Source organism: Mustela lutreola, chromosome 14 (assembly GCF_030435805.1).
Source record: "Mustela lutreola isolate mMusLut2 chromosome 14, mMusLut2.pri, whole genome shotgun sequence".
NCBI lineage: Eukaryota > Metazoa > Chordata > Mammalia > Carnivora > Mustelidae > Mustela > Mustela lutreola.
In genome coordinates, this window is record NC_081303.1 from 69,268,537 (window position 1) to 69,281,467 (window position 12,931).

General features: G+C 43.1%; 1 protein-coding gene across 2 annotated transcripts in view; it reads right to left on the reverse strand.

Annotated features, from left to right (window-relative positions):
- DDR2 (discoidin domain receptor tyrosine kinase 2) overlaps positions 1-12,931 on the reverse strand; it is a 150,084-nt gene that overhangs the window by 94,380 nt on the left and 42,773 nt on the right. The window lies entirely within an intron of this gene.

Below are 12,931 nucleotides of genomic sequence, written 5' to 3' on the forward strand. Positions count from 1 at the left end.
AATGAACTCTTCCCGTTATAAATAACATCATGCTACATGAAATAAGCCCAAAGCAGAAACACAAGTACGGCATGAATCCATTTACAGGAGGAATCTAAAACAGTCAAATCCGTAAAATCAGAGCCTGGAATGGTGGTTGTTGGAAGCCAGGCAAGGAGGGGAAGGGGGAGTTACTAATCAACAGGCATAATGCTTCAGTTAAGTAGGATGAACACTCTTTAATGATCTGCTGTCCAGCACTGTGTACTGTACATAATAACGTACTGTACACTAAAAATTTTTAAGAGGGTGGTTCTCATGTTACGTGTTCTTACCAAAATAAAAAAGCTTTTTAAAGAATCCTGCTCTCCACTCCTCAGTCCAGCTAGCAAGTATGTGGTGCTCATTTACTCTGTGTGGTGACACTGTCCCCAGGAGCTTACGCGTCCATGAAATGACAAGAGAACAACACATGGTTTGTGTATAGTCAAGGGCGAGGAGGGGTGCTGGAGAAGCCCAGCCTCGGGAGGCATTCTGAGCCAGATGGAGCTCCTAAGAGGTCTGTGAAGTATGGCCTCCTACGCAAATCTCAGTAAAAACTGCCCAGACACTTTGCAGAGCCAAAAGTTCATCTCCCTCACAAGGCCCCCAAATGAGGAGGAGCTTGTGGGTCCCCGTGTCAGACGCACGGGCACGTCCCTTCGTGTTCCTCCTACAAACAGGATGAGGAAATGTCCGTTGGTGAGACAATTCATGACTCACAACAATGCCTGGTGGGGGTAAGGGGGTTTTCAGTAAAAGGAATGAGTGAAGTTTCATTTGCTGCGCACACCCAAGGGCCAAAACCTAGCAAAAGAATGAAAACAAATAAAAAAGACACAACCCTCGGCATTTCCAAGCAATTAAAAAATTAACTGTAGATCCCTTTGTTGTTAAAGTGAAAATACCATCCCCATGATTCTTCCCTGAAAGACTGCCCAGGCTTGGAGGGTGGCGGGGGGCAGAGGGTCGGCAGAGGGTCGGCAGAGGGTCGGCAGAGGGTCGGCAGTGTATCAGAGTCACCCTTGGGGTAGGGATGATGACCAGCGCGATTCAAACAAAAATTACTCAAGATTATAATTGATTTAACTTATTTTTAGTCATGGTAATTCACTTACTCAGAAATTTCAAAGAACACGAAGGAAGGAATAATGTTTTATAAAAAGAGGCATGGGATTTCAAAGGGATGAGAACTATTTTAACATATTTTAATTCTCACCTTTTACAGATAAGAAAACTGAACATTTCACCCTAAGCTCTACATGAGCGTGGACCAAGTCTGTCTTACTCACTGGGACATACCAGTAGGTAAGCTGGAAGTAATTGTTGAATGAATGAATGAATGAATGAGAACCAAAGAAAAGATGTGACTTGGTCAGCATTGGGCATGTCGACATTTTGGCAGGGCCACTGTGAGTGTCCTAACCCCAAACCCAGCAATCTTTCTACCCTGGAGCAGTGGCTAATTAAGAACATGGGGCTTTGGAATCAGACTGCTTGGGAGCCTGAGCCAGCCTTACCAGTTACTAATGGTGGGACCTTGGGTAGGTTATATACCATTCCTGGAACTCAGTTTCCTCCTCCACAAAGTGGGGATAATCAGGGTCCACTCCCCAGGGGCAATCAGGAGCAAGCAAGGAAGAAAATGTGAAGGTTTTTGCAAGTGCCCGGCTCACAGGACGTGTCCGCTCTGCAGGGGCCGCTATTATTACACCACAAATGATGAGATGGGTCTAAATGACCTTGCTGCCTAATGGCTCAGCATCATCAACTGTGTTCATGGTCAGTAAGCTCTTTGGAAAATGAACCTGAGGCCATACCTGAAGCTTTACTTATAAATGACACTTCACATCTTTTCCAGAAGTCCATCAACTTAAAGTCTACTCAAAGACCACCAAAAACCCAAGTCAGTGAGACAGTCTTTGAGGGAAGGTCCTCTGTTATTTATCACTTTATCCCATAGAAAGCCAAGTGGAAGTGAGGTGGGATAGCCTGGTGGCCAGAGAGCACAGATGCTGGGTCTTAGCGGCTGAGATTTCAATCCTCCTTCCTCCGCTTGTTTACTGGATGACCTGGGATAATTTATTTACTCTCTATGCCTACACTTCTTCAATTTACAATGAATTTTGTTTTTTTGTTTTTTTTAAAGATTTTATTTATTTATTTTTGTGAAAGAGAGAGACACCCTGAGCTGAGGGGAGGAGCAGAGGGAGAGGGAGAAGCAGGCTGAGCAGGGAGCCCGATGCGGGACTCAGTCCCAGGACCCTGAGATCATGATCTGAGCAGAAGGCAGTTGCATAACTGACTGAACCTCCCAGGTGCCCAGCAATGAGTTTAGTGACTGCACCCCCCAACAGGGCACTTGGACGGCACTGCAAATGTTGGCCATCACCATGTGTGGTGGGTGCCCACGTGAATAGATGTGCAAAGTCATGGACTTGGCGAAATGACCATGTATTGTTATCTTTCCATTGACTATCCTTGCAGCACTTAACTGCATTGCAAGTGGCCCCAGAGCCATGGTCCCAGCCCACGGTCCGGCCCTGACACCAGCCTAAAGAGATGCACAGAACAGCACATAAATTCAGCACTGATGACTGGAACAAAGCCCAGTCAACTGGACTGATTTTAAAGACTTGGGTCACTCAACAAGAATGGAGGCAATTTTCTGGCAGAACACTGTGAATGGACCCAAGGGTCTGGGTCTCCATCATGGGTGGACACAAAGCCACCAAGGTACCCATCCACCGGCAAAAGTCTGAGGAGAGCCCACACCACCAGGCTGGTTCTCAGCCAGAATCAGCAGAGCCACAGGTGCTGGGTGCCAGGAACACGCTGGGAGCTGAGCACTCTCGAGTTACCTTCCACCGCTTTGCACTTCCCTGGACCTTCTCCAGCCAGTGTTCTGGCAGCCCCAATGGCTCAGTTCAACCCAGGACAGCTTTCGGATGATAGTGTCTCCTGACGCACCCCCCAGACGCCCCTCCTTTGTGAGTCATGGCAGAGTCTTTCTTACGGACAGATTCATAACACACAGCTCAGATTTTTAATAGGGGTGGTGTATAAACACTTTTCAACGAACAGGGCTGAAAATCAATAAACGTGTGTATTTTATAGAGCTAGTGTAGCGCTGTATTTATGAGGTTAGTCTCTACAGACTGGCCCTACCTGAGTTCAAATCTCAGCTGACCCACTCATTTACCCTGAGTGAGACACTTGACCTCTCTGTGCCTCAGTTGCCTTATCAGTACAATATAACAATGATATCTCCCGCACATGGCTTCCGTGAGACTAAACGAGAGAACATGGGTAATTTATCTGATGACTAGGAAGCAACATACACAGTTAGCTATGATTAACACACCACTTACGCTAGGCAGTAAAGGTATCTGTGCAAAGTGGGGGAAGGATTTAAAAAGAAGTCTCACACTGAACAGAACAAAAGACTGTGCCCATTTGCATGTGCTGGTGCTTGCACTGGAGAAATATGTTCATCTCCCTTACCTCCCTCTTGACCCATGCTCAAATATTCCCATTGCTTGAGTCCAAAGCTCAAATATTCCCATTGCTTGAGTCCAAAGCAAAGATCCTTTCAAGTGCCCCCATCCCTTTACTTGCATAACACTGAAGTTGCCCAAACCAATCTCATTCAAATTTTCCAAAACAATCACCTTTGCACTGAGTCAGCCTGGAAACTTTTACTAGATTGGGTTGCAGTTTCAAAAAGCTGTGAGTGAAAACACCAGATGCTTACCTACATCATGTTTTGCTTCTCTGATTGTATCAAAATATTAAAGGGTACCCACAAAAAGGATCCACCTTCCTATCCCACGAATGCTTGGCATGTGTATCTCGAATACTCATTATTCATTGTGGGATAAGGTGTGTAACTGCAATTTGGCCAGAATTAACAAGGTCGAGGTCTTAGAATTCAACCTCTCCCCAACCCCTCCATGGCGCAGATAGCATGTCCTCTGCCTCAGTGCATCTGGCATTTCCTCTATCCACACCAGAAATCTGGGTCACAAGAGAACACAGGTCAGAGTATGATTAGAGGATGACAGTCAGTTAAAACTAAAACTGAGACTAGAACACCCAGGTCTACTGGCTCCAACATCAGAGCTCTTTTCCTAAGACAGCTGGGAAAACACCTCTAAAGATTATATCCTTTCAACAATACGCATAACTAAAAAACTAAAATAAAATGAATAAAACAAAACTCAAGTAGAAGTTCAAAGCAAAGCAACAATGCTATTCTATCATGGTCACATTGGGAAATAATAAATGAGCTTTCAACATTGCTAGGGAGTCATTAGCTGCCAACGTACCAACGGGAGGGAAAGCGAGTCAAACAGTGGTGCCATTTTATGGCCTTGGTGGCCACACTCGTTCTTAGGCTTGAGACAAGTGTACTAGTCAAACAGGAATCAAGCAAACCATTGTCAGTATTCCTGGTCTAGGTAATGACTTGTCTCCTCTTCCTTCTACCACATTCACAGCGAGCGCCTTGGAGGGACATGAGAGAGGTACAACTCGGTCTCACAGGAACCCAGCAGGACCACTTTACCAGTCAGGGAATGAAGACAATGGCAGGCAGAAGAGAGGACAGACTAGCTCAAGGCCTGGCAATCTCATTGTCTTCCTCTTGCTCTGGGTATTCCCACTTTCTACCCTGCCAGGAGCCTCCCTGTGCCCTTAACCAGAACCTTCACTTTGTGTGGATAATTTCAACAACAACAAAAAATGAAGCTGAACATGGTCAGCTTTGCTACACTCGCAGCAACCCAGGAGGCTGAAATGAACACAACCCCACAAACATGTCATCATCAACAAGAGTGATGGATGTTTACTGAGGACCTGTACAAAGCTCTAGGCGCTCTTACGGCTCTGTGGGGCGAAGAGGATGAGGAATACCTGGCCTCTCTTTCTTTTTTGCTTGTCCAGAATTCCTGGGACTGAAATGAATGTCTGTGATGTGTGCCCTACACTATAGGGACATGAAACCCAGCTGTGCCACTTTATAGCCATGTGACCCTGGGCAAGTCATAGCATCTCTCTGCTTCAGTTTCTTTATCTGAAAAACAAGGGTTATAGGGGCACCTGGATGGCTCAGTCAGTTGAGTGTCTGCCTTCAGCTCAGGTCATAATCCCAGAGTCCTGGGATCAAGTCCCACATCAGGCTCCCTGCTCACCAGAGAGTCTGCTTCTCCCTCTGCCCCTTTCCCTCCACTCCAGCTCATGCTCTCTCCCTTTCACTGCTCTTTCTCTCAAATAAATAAACAAAATCTTTCTCCCTAAATGGGGGCATTACTAAAGCCTTCTTTTATAGGATGGCTGCAAGGGTTGAAGGCTAAGAAAAATGACCCCTGTAGAATTCCACAGTATTGATTTTGAGAAGACAGTCTCTTCCTCTACAGACCATCCTGTCTCTTCAGATATAAAATCTGGAAAGGACTGCAGAAATCATACACACATTTCGGCTTCCTCAGCATACAAGTCATACAAGTAAGAATAAGCCTTGAGTCAGACCCTTCCCCCAGGTCTGCAAACTGCCTCCCAGTCTAAGAAGGTGGTTTATACATAATTCTGTTGACCCTCCTCAGAACATATTTGTTTTTTAGTGACTCAAACAAAGAAATGTATTGTTGATAAGAGTATCATAGTGACCACACCATGACAAGATACAAGGAGAAATTATTTTAAGGAGGTGGACCCCCATTGTCCCACTGTTATTATATATTATGTGAAAGAACCCAACTATTTCTGCTTCATTCTATTCTCAATGTATTTAGTTTGAGAGGGAAAAGTTCTGTGGCCCAGTTCAATTTGGTTGTTATTAACATCATATGTGTCTTAAATTTTATTGCTTGCTTTTAACCATGAATATTTATGACAATAATCACATAAGGTAGCATTGGTACTATGGATGCTATTAGTCTGTGTGTTTGAGAGTATGTGTGTGTATCTGTGTGTCTTTATTCCACATACGTGGCTTGCAAACCTCCCAGTACCCACACAACACGAATTTACATATAATCCTCTTTGGGTGGTTGATTGTTGGTTTGGTGAATCATTTCAAGACTGTTCTGTCCCCATAAGCAAAAGCAGTTTACTGGGAAACATATCATCTATCCCTGAACACCTTTCTTTCTCTCCTTCCCCCTCCTTGTCTTCTCCTTCTTCTTTTTTTTAAGTAGGCTCCACACCCATCATGGAGCCCAGTGCAGGGCTTGAACTCATGACCCTGAGATTAAGAGTCAGAGGCTTAACTGACTGAGTCAGCTAGGTGCCCCTCTGAAGCTCTCATAACTGCTATAAAATCTCTTATTCACAGACACTCTCAGAGGTTCACATTACCAAATCAGAACTTTGGGCCTTAGAGAACTCTAATCACACCTCCTCGAGTGTGAGCCCTGTTCCTTGTGCTCCTTAATAAGTCCAAATGAAGAGCAGATGGTGTTAGGTGGGAAGGAAAAAAACCACATCGACATATTACACATTAAATGGCTTGGTATTTGGCTTCATATAGTAGAGATCTCATTGAGATGTACTGTTTACAACAGTCAATGTAGCAGTTCTTTTGCTTATAGAGTTCTTTATACAAGTAAAAATTGGGAAGTATTTTGTCATCTCTTGTCAAACAGAAAGCTGGAAGCAAGAGAGGGCAGATTCTCCCTATTAAATAGAACAGGAAACTGAAACAAAAAAAGTAAAGTGATGTAGACTCAGAATCAAAGACTTACCACTGGAAGAAGTCATTCACCAAAGGCCATGCTGCGGGTGAATACTAGTCCTGGTACCCAAACATGGGCCTCCTGACTCTGAGCCTAGAGCTTTTTTGCAAAATAAAGCTACACAGAGGCCTATTTTGTGGTTTATTTCTATATTCTCTGTTGTGTTCCTTTGAATTATGTGCCCACTCTTCTGCCAGTACCAGTCAGTCTTGATTACTATAGTTATATATATCTCTTCAAATAAGACAGACTGATTTCTCCCACTTCATTTTTCTTTTTCAAAATTATTCTAGTTATTATTGTTTCTTGCTCTTTTCATCTAAATTTTAGGATAATCTAGTCTACCTTGACTTTTAAAAACTGTTAAAATTTTGATAGAAGTTGTGTTAAACCTGTATGTCCTTTGGGAAGAATTGGAATCTTGGCTATATTGAGTTTTTAATTCATGAACATAGTATGTCTCTCCATTTATTTAACTCTTCTTTTGATTTCTTTCCTCGTGCTTTATAAATTTTAGCATACAAGTTCTGTGCAAGCTTTATTCAATTTACACTTTAGTGTTTTTGAGTTATTAGAAATGGCATTATCTTTCACTATTTGGTCTTTCACTGTTGAGTGTACTGTTAGCTGTAGACTTTTTATAAATGCTTTGAATCAAGTTGACATTAGTCCCTTCTACTCCTAAACTGTTAAGAGGTCTTATCATGAGGGGTTTTTGCTATTTCTATATCAATTAATATGACCATATGATTTTTCACATTGAACCACACTTGCCTACCTGGAGTAAATCCCACTTGGTCATAGCATATGATTGTTTTTAAACATTGTTGAATTATATTTGCTAATTTTATTGAGGATTTTCATATCTATTAATGCAGCCACTCCTGCTTCCTTTTGGTCAGTATTTGCATGACATAATTTTTTTTTCCTTTCAGCATGACTGTATCATTACATTTGATGTGAATTTCTTACAGACAGCATATAGTTGAGTCATATTTTTAGAGCATTCTGTGTTCTTTGTTATGTCCTAGATTCCAAACAGTTAAAATATCAGCAATGTGTGAAATATGTTTTTTGAAATATGTGTTTCAATCTAAAGTATTAATTTGTCTAATCTTTAACATAATATCCTCAAAACCTTCAATATATACCTATTTTACAAATTAGAAAGCTGAGATACATTTTCCCCAATTAACACATCCAAGCAACAGCGAAGTTGGAATTTAAACCCAATCTGGCTCCAGTGCACTTGCTTAAACCCACTATGCTTCACCACCCTGGGCTAGCCAGCAAGCACGCTGCCTGATTCTTGCCCCTGGAGTTGTTTGGCATGGGCTGTAAATGTTCTAACAGGTCCACCTGCTCATTAAGGTGAGATGTATAACTCCAGTTCATGGGCTAGATGTTTGGTCTGATAGTTCTTGCAACCGCGCATGCCCCTCATAACTGAGTGCTGCAGGGTTGGGGCAGGCAGGGGTAAATAGTGCTCTCCTTATGATCCCAGAGGGCCTGAGATGCAGGGGCCAAAATCATTGGCAGACCAATTGCCTGGGGAGAGTCCCTAAGCAATTAAAAGAGGAGAAGCATACTTCAGCCTGAGCCAACAAAGCAGCAGTGTCCAGCTTAAGTGAGGCCCACAAGATAAACATTGACCTTCCCCACCCTCCACCCTCACTGTGGATAAAATACAGGGCAGCACCTTGGGTTTGATCCAAAGAAGACACAAAGACACATCAGGGACCGCATGAGGTTATAGCTCGAGGCTATTCTGAATATGGCAAGAGTTCCCTGAATGTTCCAGAGAGGACCCAAAATTAACTTTTCTCCCTTGAAATGAAGCAGCTAATGGGATGACTCAGCGCAGAGAAGCAGAGCTCTGCACACAAGTCATGGCTTCCTTCAGCTGTGAACATCCCTGGGCCAGGAACATTCACACTCCTACCACCCCCATCATCTACACACGGTCTCCTGGGATCTGGGTGGGCTCCAATGACTTGATAAATAAAAGTAGGATAAAGTGATCTGGTAAGTGACCCCTGTCACCACAGAGAGGAGAAGACCTGAGGAACCAGCATAAAGAGAAACAACAAAGACTCTCAATCAATCAACAACTGTAAACTATATAAATCAATCAACCAAACTGCAGTTATTAAAGACCATATAGATGTGATTTTAGCTTGGGCCCCTAGAAATCTTCTGCCTTCATCAAGGCTGAGCACAGTGCACATTAAACAGCCTATGCTACTGCTGTGTGGCAGTAATCTATTTTAAAAAAGCTAGAAAATTGATCCAGAAAGGTTAAGACACTTCTTCAAGGTCATCCAGTACATGGGTAAGCAGAGTTCAGTCTTAAAGTCTGGTTTCTAGCCAGACCTGTTGGCTTCAGCGTGATGTTCTCTCCATTCTACCATACTCCATCACAGAAGTAGAATTCCAATCTACAGAATCCCAATCTTCTTCATCTACAGAAGTAGATTCCAATGCTCACATTTGTAGGGATGCAACACTCCTCCCACAAAAGAAGCCAGACTGACTTCTCAGAGAATAGTCAGCAACTCCCTGACTGAACCAAGGACAGGACTAGAGTTTTCTCAGAAATGTCTAACTCTATAATTTTAATAAAATTTTGTGTTGACAGAAGAAGATTGGGGTGTATTCAAGCTGAATGGATGAGTCAAGTTCTCTCCCCCAGAAAGGGAACCTTCTTTAAGGCTGGGTTGTATTATTTTTACACTTTTTCCCAAAGGAGTCCATTTTCCCCAATGTCATTGTAATGATGTCTGAGGCCAATGAACTGAAGCCTTTGGCAAGAAAGAAACTAGCTAGGAAGTGTTGCTTTTGTTAAGAGCACACCTGAGCATCATGACAACAGTTTACCCAAGTCTTTGAATTAAAAATAGGATGTTCATATGTGTCTTTGAGAATTTGTATATTTCTCATTCCAAGTCAAATTACCCCAGGACCTCTCCTTTACTCAAGGGTCTGCAGGATTCTCAGACTCCACAGAGCTCCCCTCACCAAAGCCAAGTTGGAGACCAACAGTTTCTTCACTTCACTGGTCTTTGAACATAACCAATGGTTATCTGAGAGACTCTCGCAGAAATTGTACCAGTGCTTGATGGGAGATGGATTTACAAGGAGATGAGAGGACACACCGGGAAAGCAGACAGCTTTGTGGGGAACGTGTTCTGGGCAGCAGTCTGGACACTCTTTTCTCATGCCTCAGTCACTCAGTCTGTGACCCCAGGCCCTCCATTCCTGTTTGGTGTTCAGGTTGGACAATCTCTAAGGTTCCTCCCCATCCTAACGTTCTCTAAGCCTAGGTTCCTAATACTAAATCACAGAGGGTTTGTTTATTTGAGAGAGGTTGACACACCAAGTAGGACAGGCCTTTAGCCACTAAACATTAATAATAGCTTTTTAATGAGTGTTTACTATGTGTCATGTACTATTTTTAGGGTTCTATGTATACTGCTCCATTTAATGCCCACAACAACTCCATGAGGTATGAATGATTCTTATCACCAATTTGTGCCCGAGTAAACTAAGGCTCAGAGAAACTAATTAACCTGCCAAGGTCAACAACTAGTAGGTAGCAGAGTTGATTCATGAACTCAGTTGGTTTGGCGTCAGAACCATGTGTTTAAGGGCTATTCTGCATGGAAAGATCTGTCTACAGAACTGAGTGTTTCCCCAGTGAGTGGACTTTACTAACTTCAGGTCAAACCAAATTCATTCCCCCATCCCTGCAGGTTGACCAAACTCTTCATCATCTCCCTTCTAAATATTTTTAAAAGATAAAAAAAAAAAAAAAAAAAAAAAAAAAAACAAAAAAAACCTTTGCCCATGCCCCAGAACACAAGTATAAATAATGTGAAATGAGAGAGGTGAGGAACAGCATATCTACAGATGTAAGCCTAAAGCTGAGAGAATAAAGATAATATCCACGAAGTGGTTTTCAGAAGAAGGACACCTTCTTGGAGTGCTGAAATCATTGACTTCCCCAAAATTCATAACCCCCATGTTCACTTCTGCCTGGTTCTCATGGTGGAAGGCTGCCTGGGAGGTGCTGTTCAGCCCAAAGATGTTAAATAGAAAGAACTGTGTGGATGAATCATCCAAGCTGGAGAGTATGGAAAAGTCAGGAAGGAAGAAAGAGCTATAAGACGTCCCTGGGATATTCCCACCTGTCCCTGTAGGAAGCTCCTCTGTGCTCACTCCATTTCACTGGGTTGCCCATGACAATGAGGAAACCCACTGGGAAAAGAGCTGAAGAGCCTGCAAAGATCAACCGCAATTTATCCATGAATGGAGCCTTGCAAAGAGTTACCAGACAATGAGAAGCCATCAACAAATAGAATATTAATAGAATACCAACTATATATGCAAGGAAATCTGGAGATAGAAAGTCCTTGTCATTTTGTTTAAATCTACCACAGTAACCAACAAAGAGTTGGACAAAGAAAACCCACAATAAATTAGAAGTTTTCACCCCAGTAACAGTAGAATTGGGAAGTGGCTCCCCAGCGGGTAGACAGCGTCCTGCCTGGATCCTTGGGAAAGAAAAGAAAAAGGCAAACATTTGAGGGAAGGGGAATCTCTATCCCCAACCCACCATGAGCTTGGCTCTCAACTGAATGATTATCATTCTTCCTGTACTCCTGGGAACCAGCTCATAGCATCCAGAACTGGATCTCACCCAAACTGGCCGTGTCTCTGGGATAATATTGTTTTTGGTTCCCTTTCTGTGATTGGCCAAGCCCCCTTAAGCACAGAGGAAACACTGCTTCCTTTTGACCAAATTAAACCCTTTTATTTCTCACAGGAAAGCAGTGACTTTTCCCACTGTGCAGGAAAGAGAGAGCTGGGGATAGGGCACCACGGGGAATGGCGGGATTGAGAACACATGAGTCAAGGGCATAGGCTTTGGTTCCAGTCATAGCTCTCTGCTTTCCAGCTGTGACCTTGCAAGTGACTTAATCCTACTGGGCCTCCTCCTGTCATCTGTAGAAGGCAGTTGATGATACTGACCGCCTAGTATTTTTGAAACTCCAGGGACTTTAAAAAAACATTGCACATAATATACTTGGTATTGTACTTAGCACATAGTAGGTTCTTAAAAATTAGTAACCATTATTACTGTTGTTTCCAAAACACAGGAGGCAACAATGAGATTTTCTATGTAACCAGCCAATTTTGGCTAAATAAGTTGTCCTTTAGTTTATTCAACAAACATTAGCTGAGAACCTACTATATTTCTGAGTAAGTTAGGCTCTGGGGACAAGAGAGATAAATGATACACTTTCCCAGCCTTAAGGATTTCACAGGCTAGCAAGGAAACTATTATATAAACTCTTAAGAATAGTGGTGTGATAACTGTTATAGAGGAAAATGCTGTGTGAGCAATGAGGAAGGAGCAATTAATGAACTTGGCTGAAAGCAGCTTCGGATGAGTCAGGACGGAAGTACTGGTCTGAGCTCTTCTGCCCATTTCTGCTTGTGAGTTGGACCATGTGATCAGGAGTAAGGCATAGGGAGTACTTCACATGCCTTCAGGCTGAATAAATGAGTATTTGAAAGCATTCCTGACTCTGCTCACTTGCACTTAGGGAAGTTTGTACACACACACACACACACACACACACACACACATTCCAATGCACTAGAATATATAGCATTCCAACATACCACACATACACACTCACACACCTACATTCCAACTCAATCACACAAACATACACATACATATTCCAACTCATGTGCCCCCCCCCCCACACTTCCCAACTTTATCCAACACATACTTGCCACTTAATCATACTCACACATTCCAATCAGTGCCCAAATGGTGGCCTTTCCCCTGCCTATTTCTCCCTCTGTACTGCTTAGATAAAACCCCAAGGGCTACCTTTCCACCCCATCGTGGTCCCAGCACAGAACACAAGGCCCTCTGTCATCTTGCCTCTTTCTTGAATTCTCTAGTCCCACCACCCATGCCCCTGTTACCCACACAGTGCCTACTGTGTGCAAGCCTTTGGGCCAAGCACATTCTCTTTGAAATTTCTGCATCAGAAATGCCCCCAGATTTTCTGCTCCCTAAATGCCCCCAGACTTTCCCTATTCTCCAGGCCTTTGCCCATTGGTCAGTACATTCTAACAAGTCAGCGAACCATGAAAGTGAC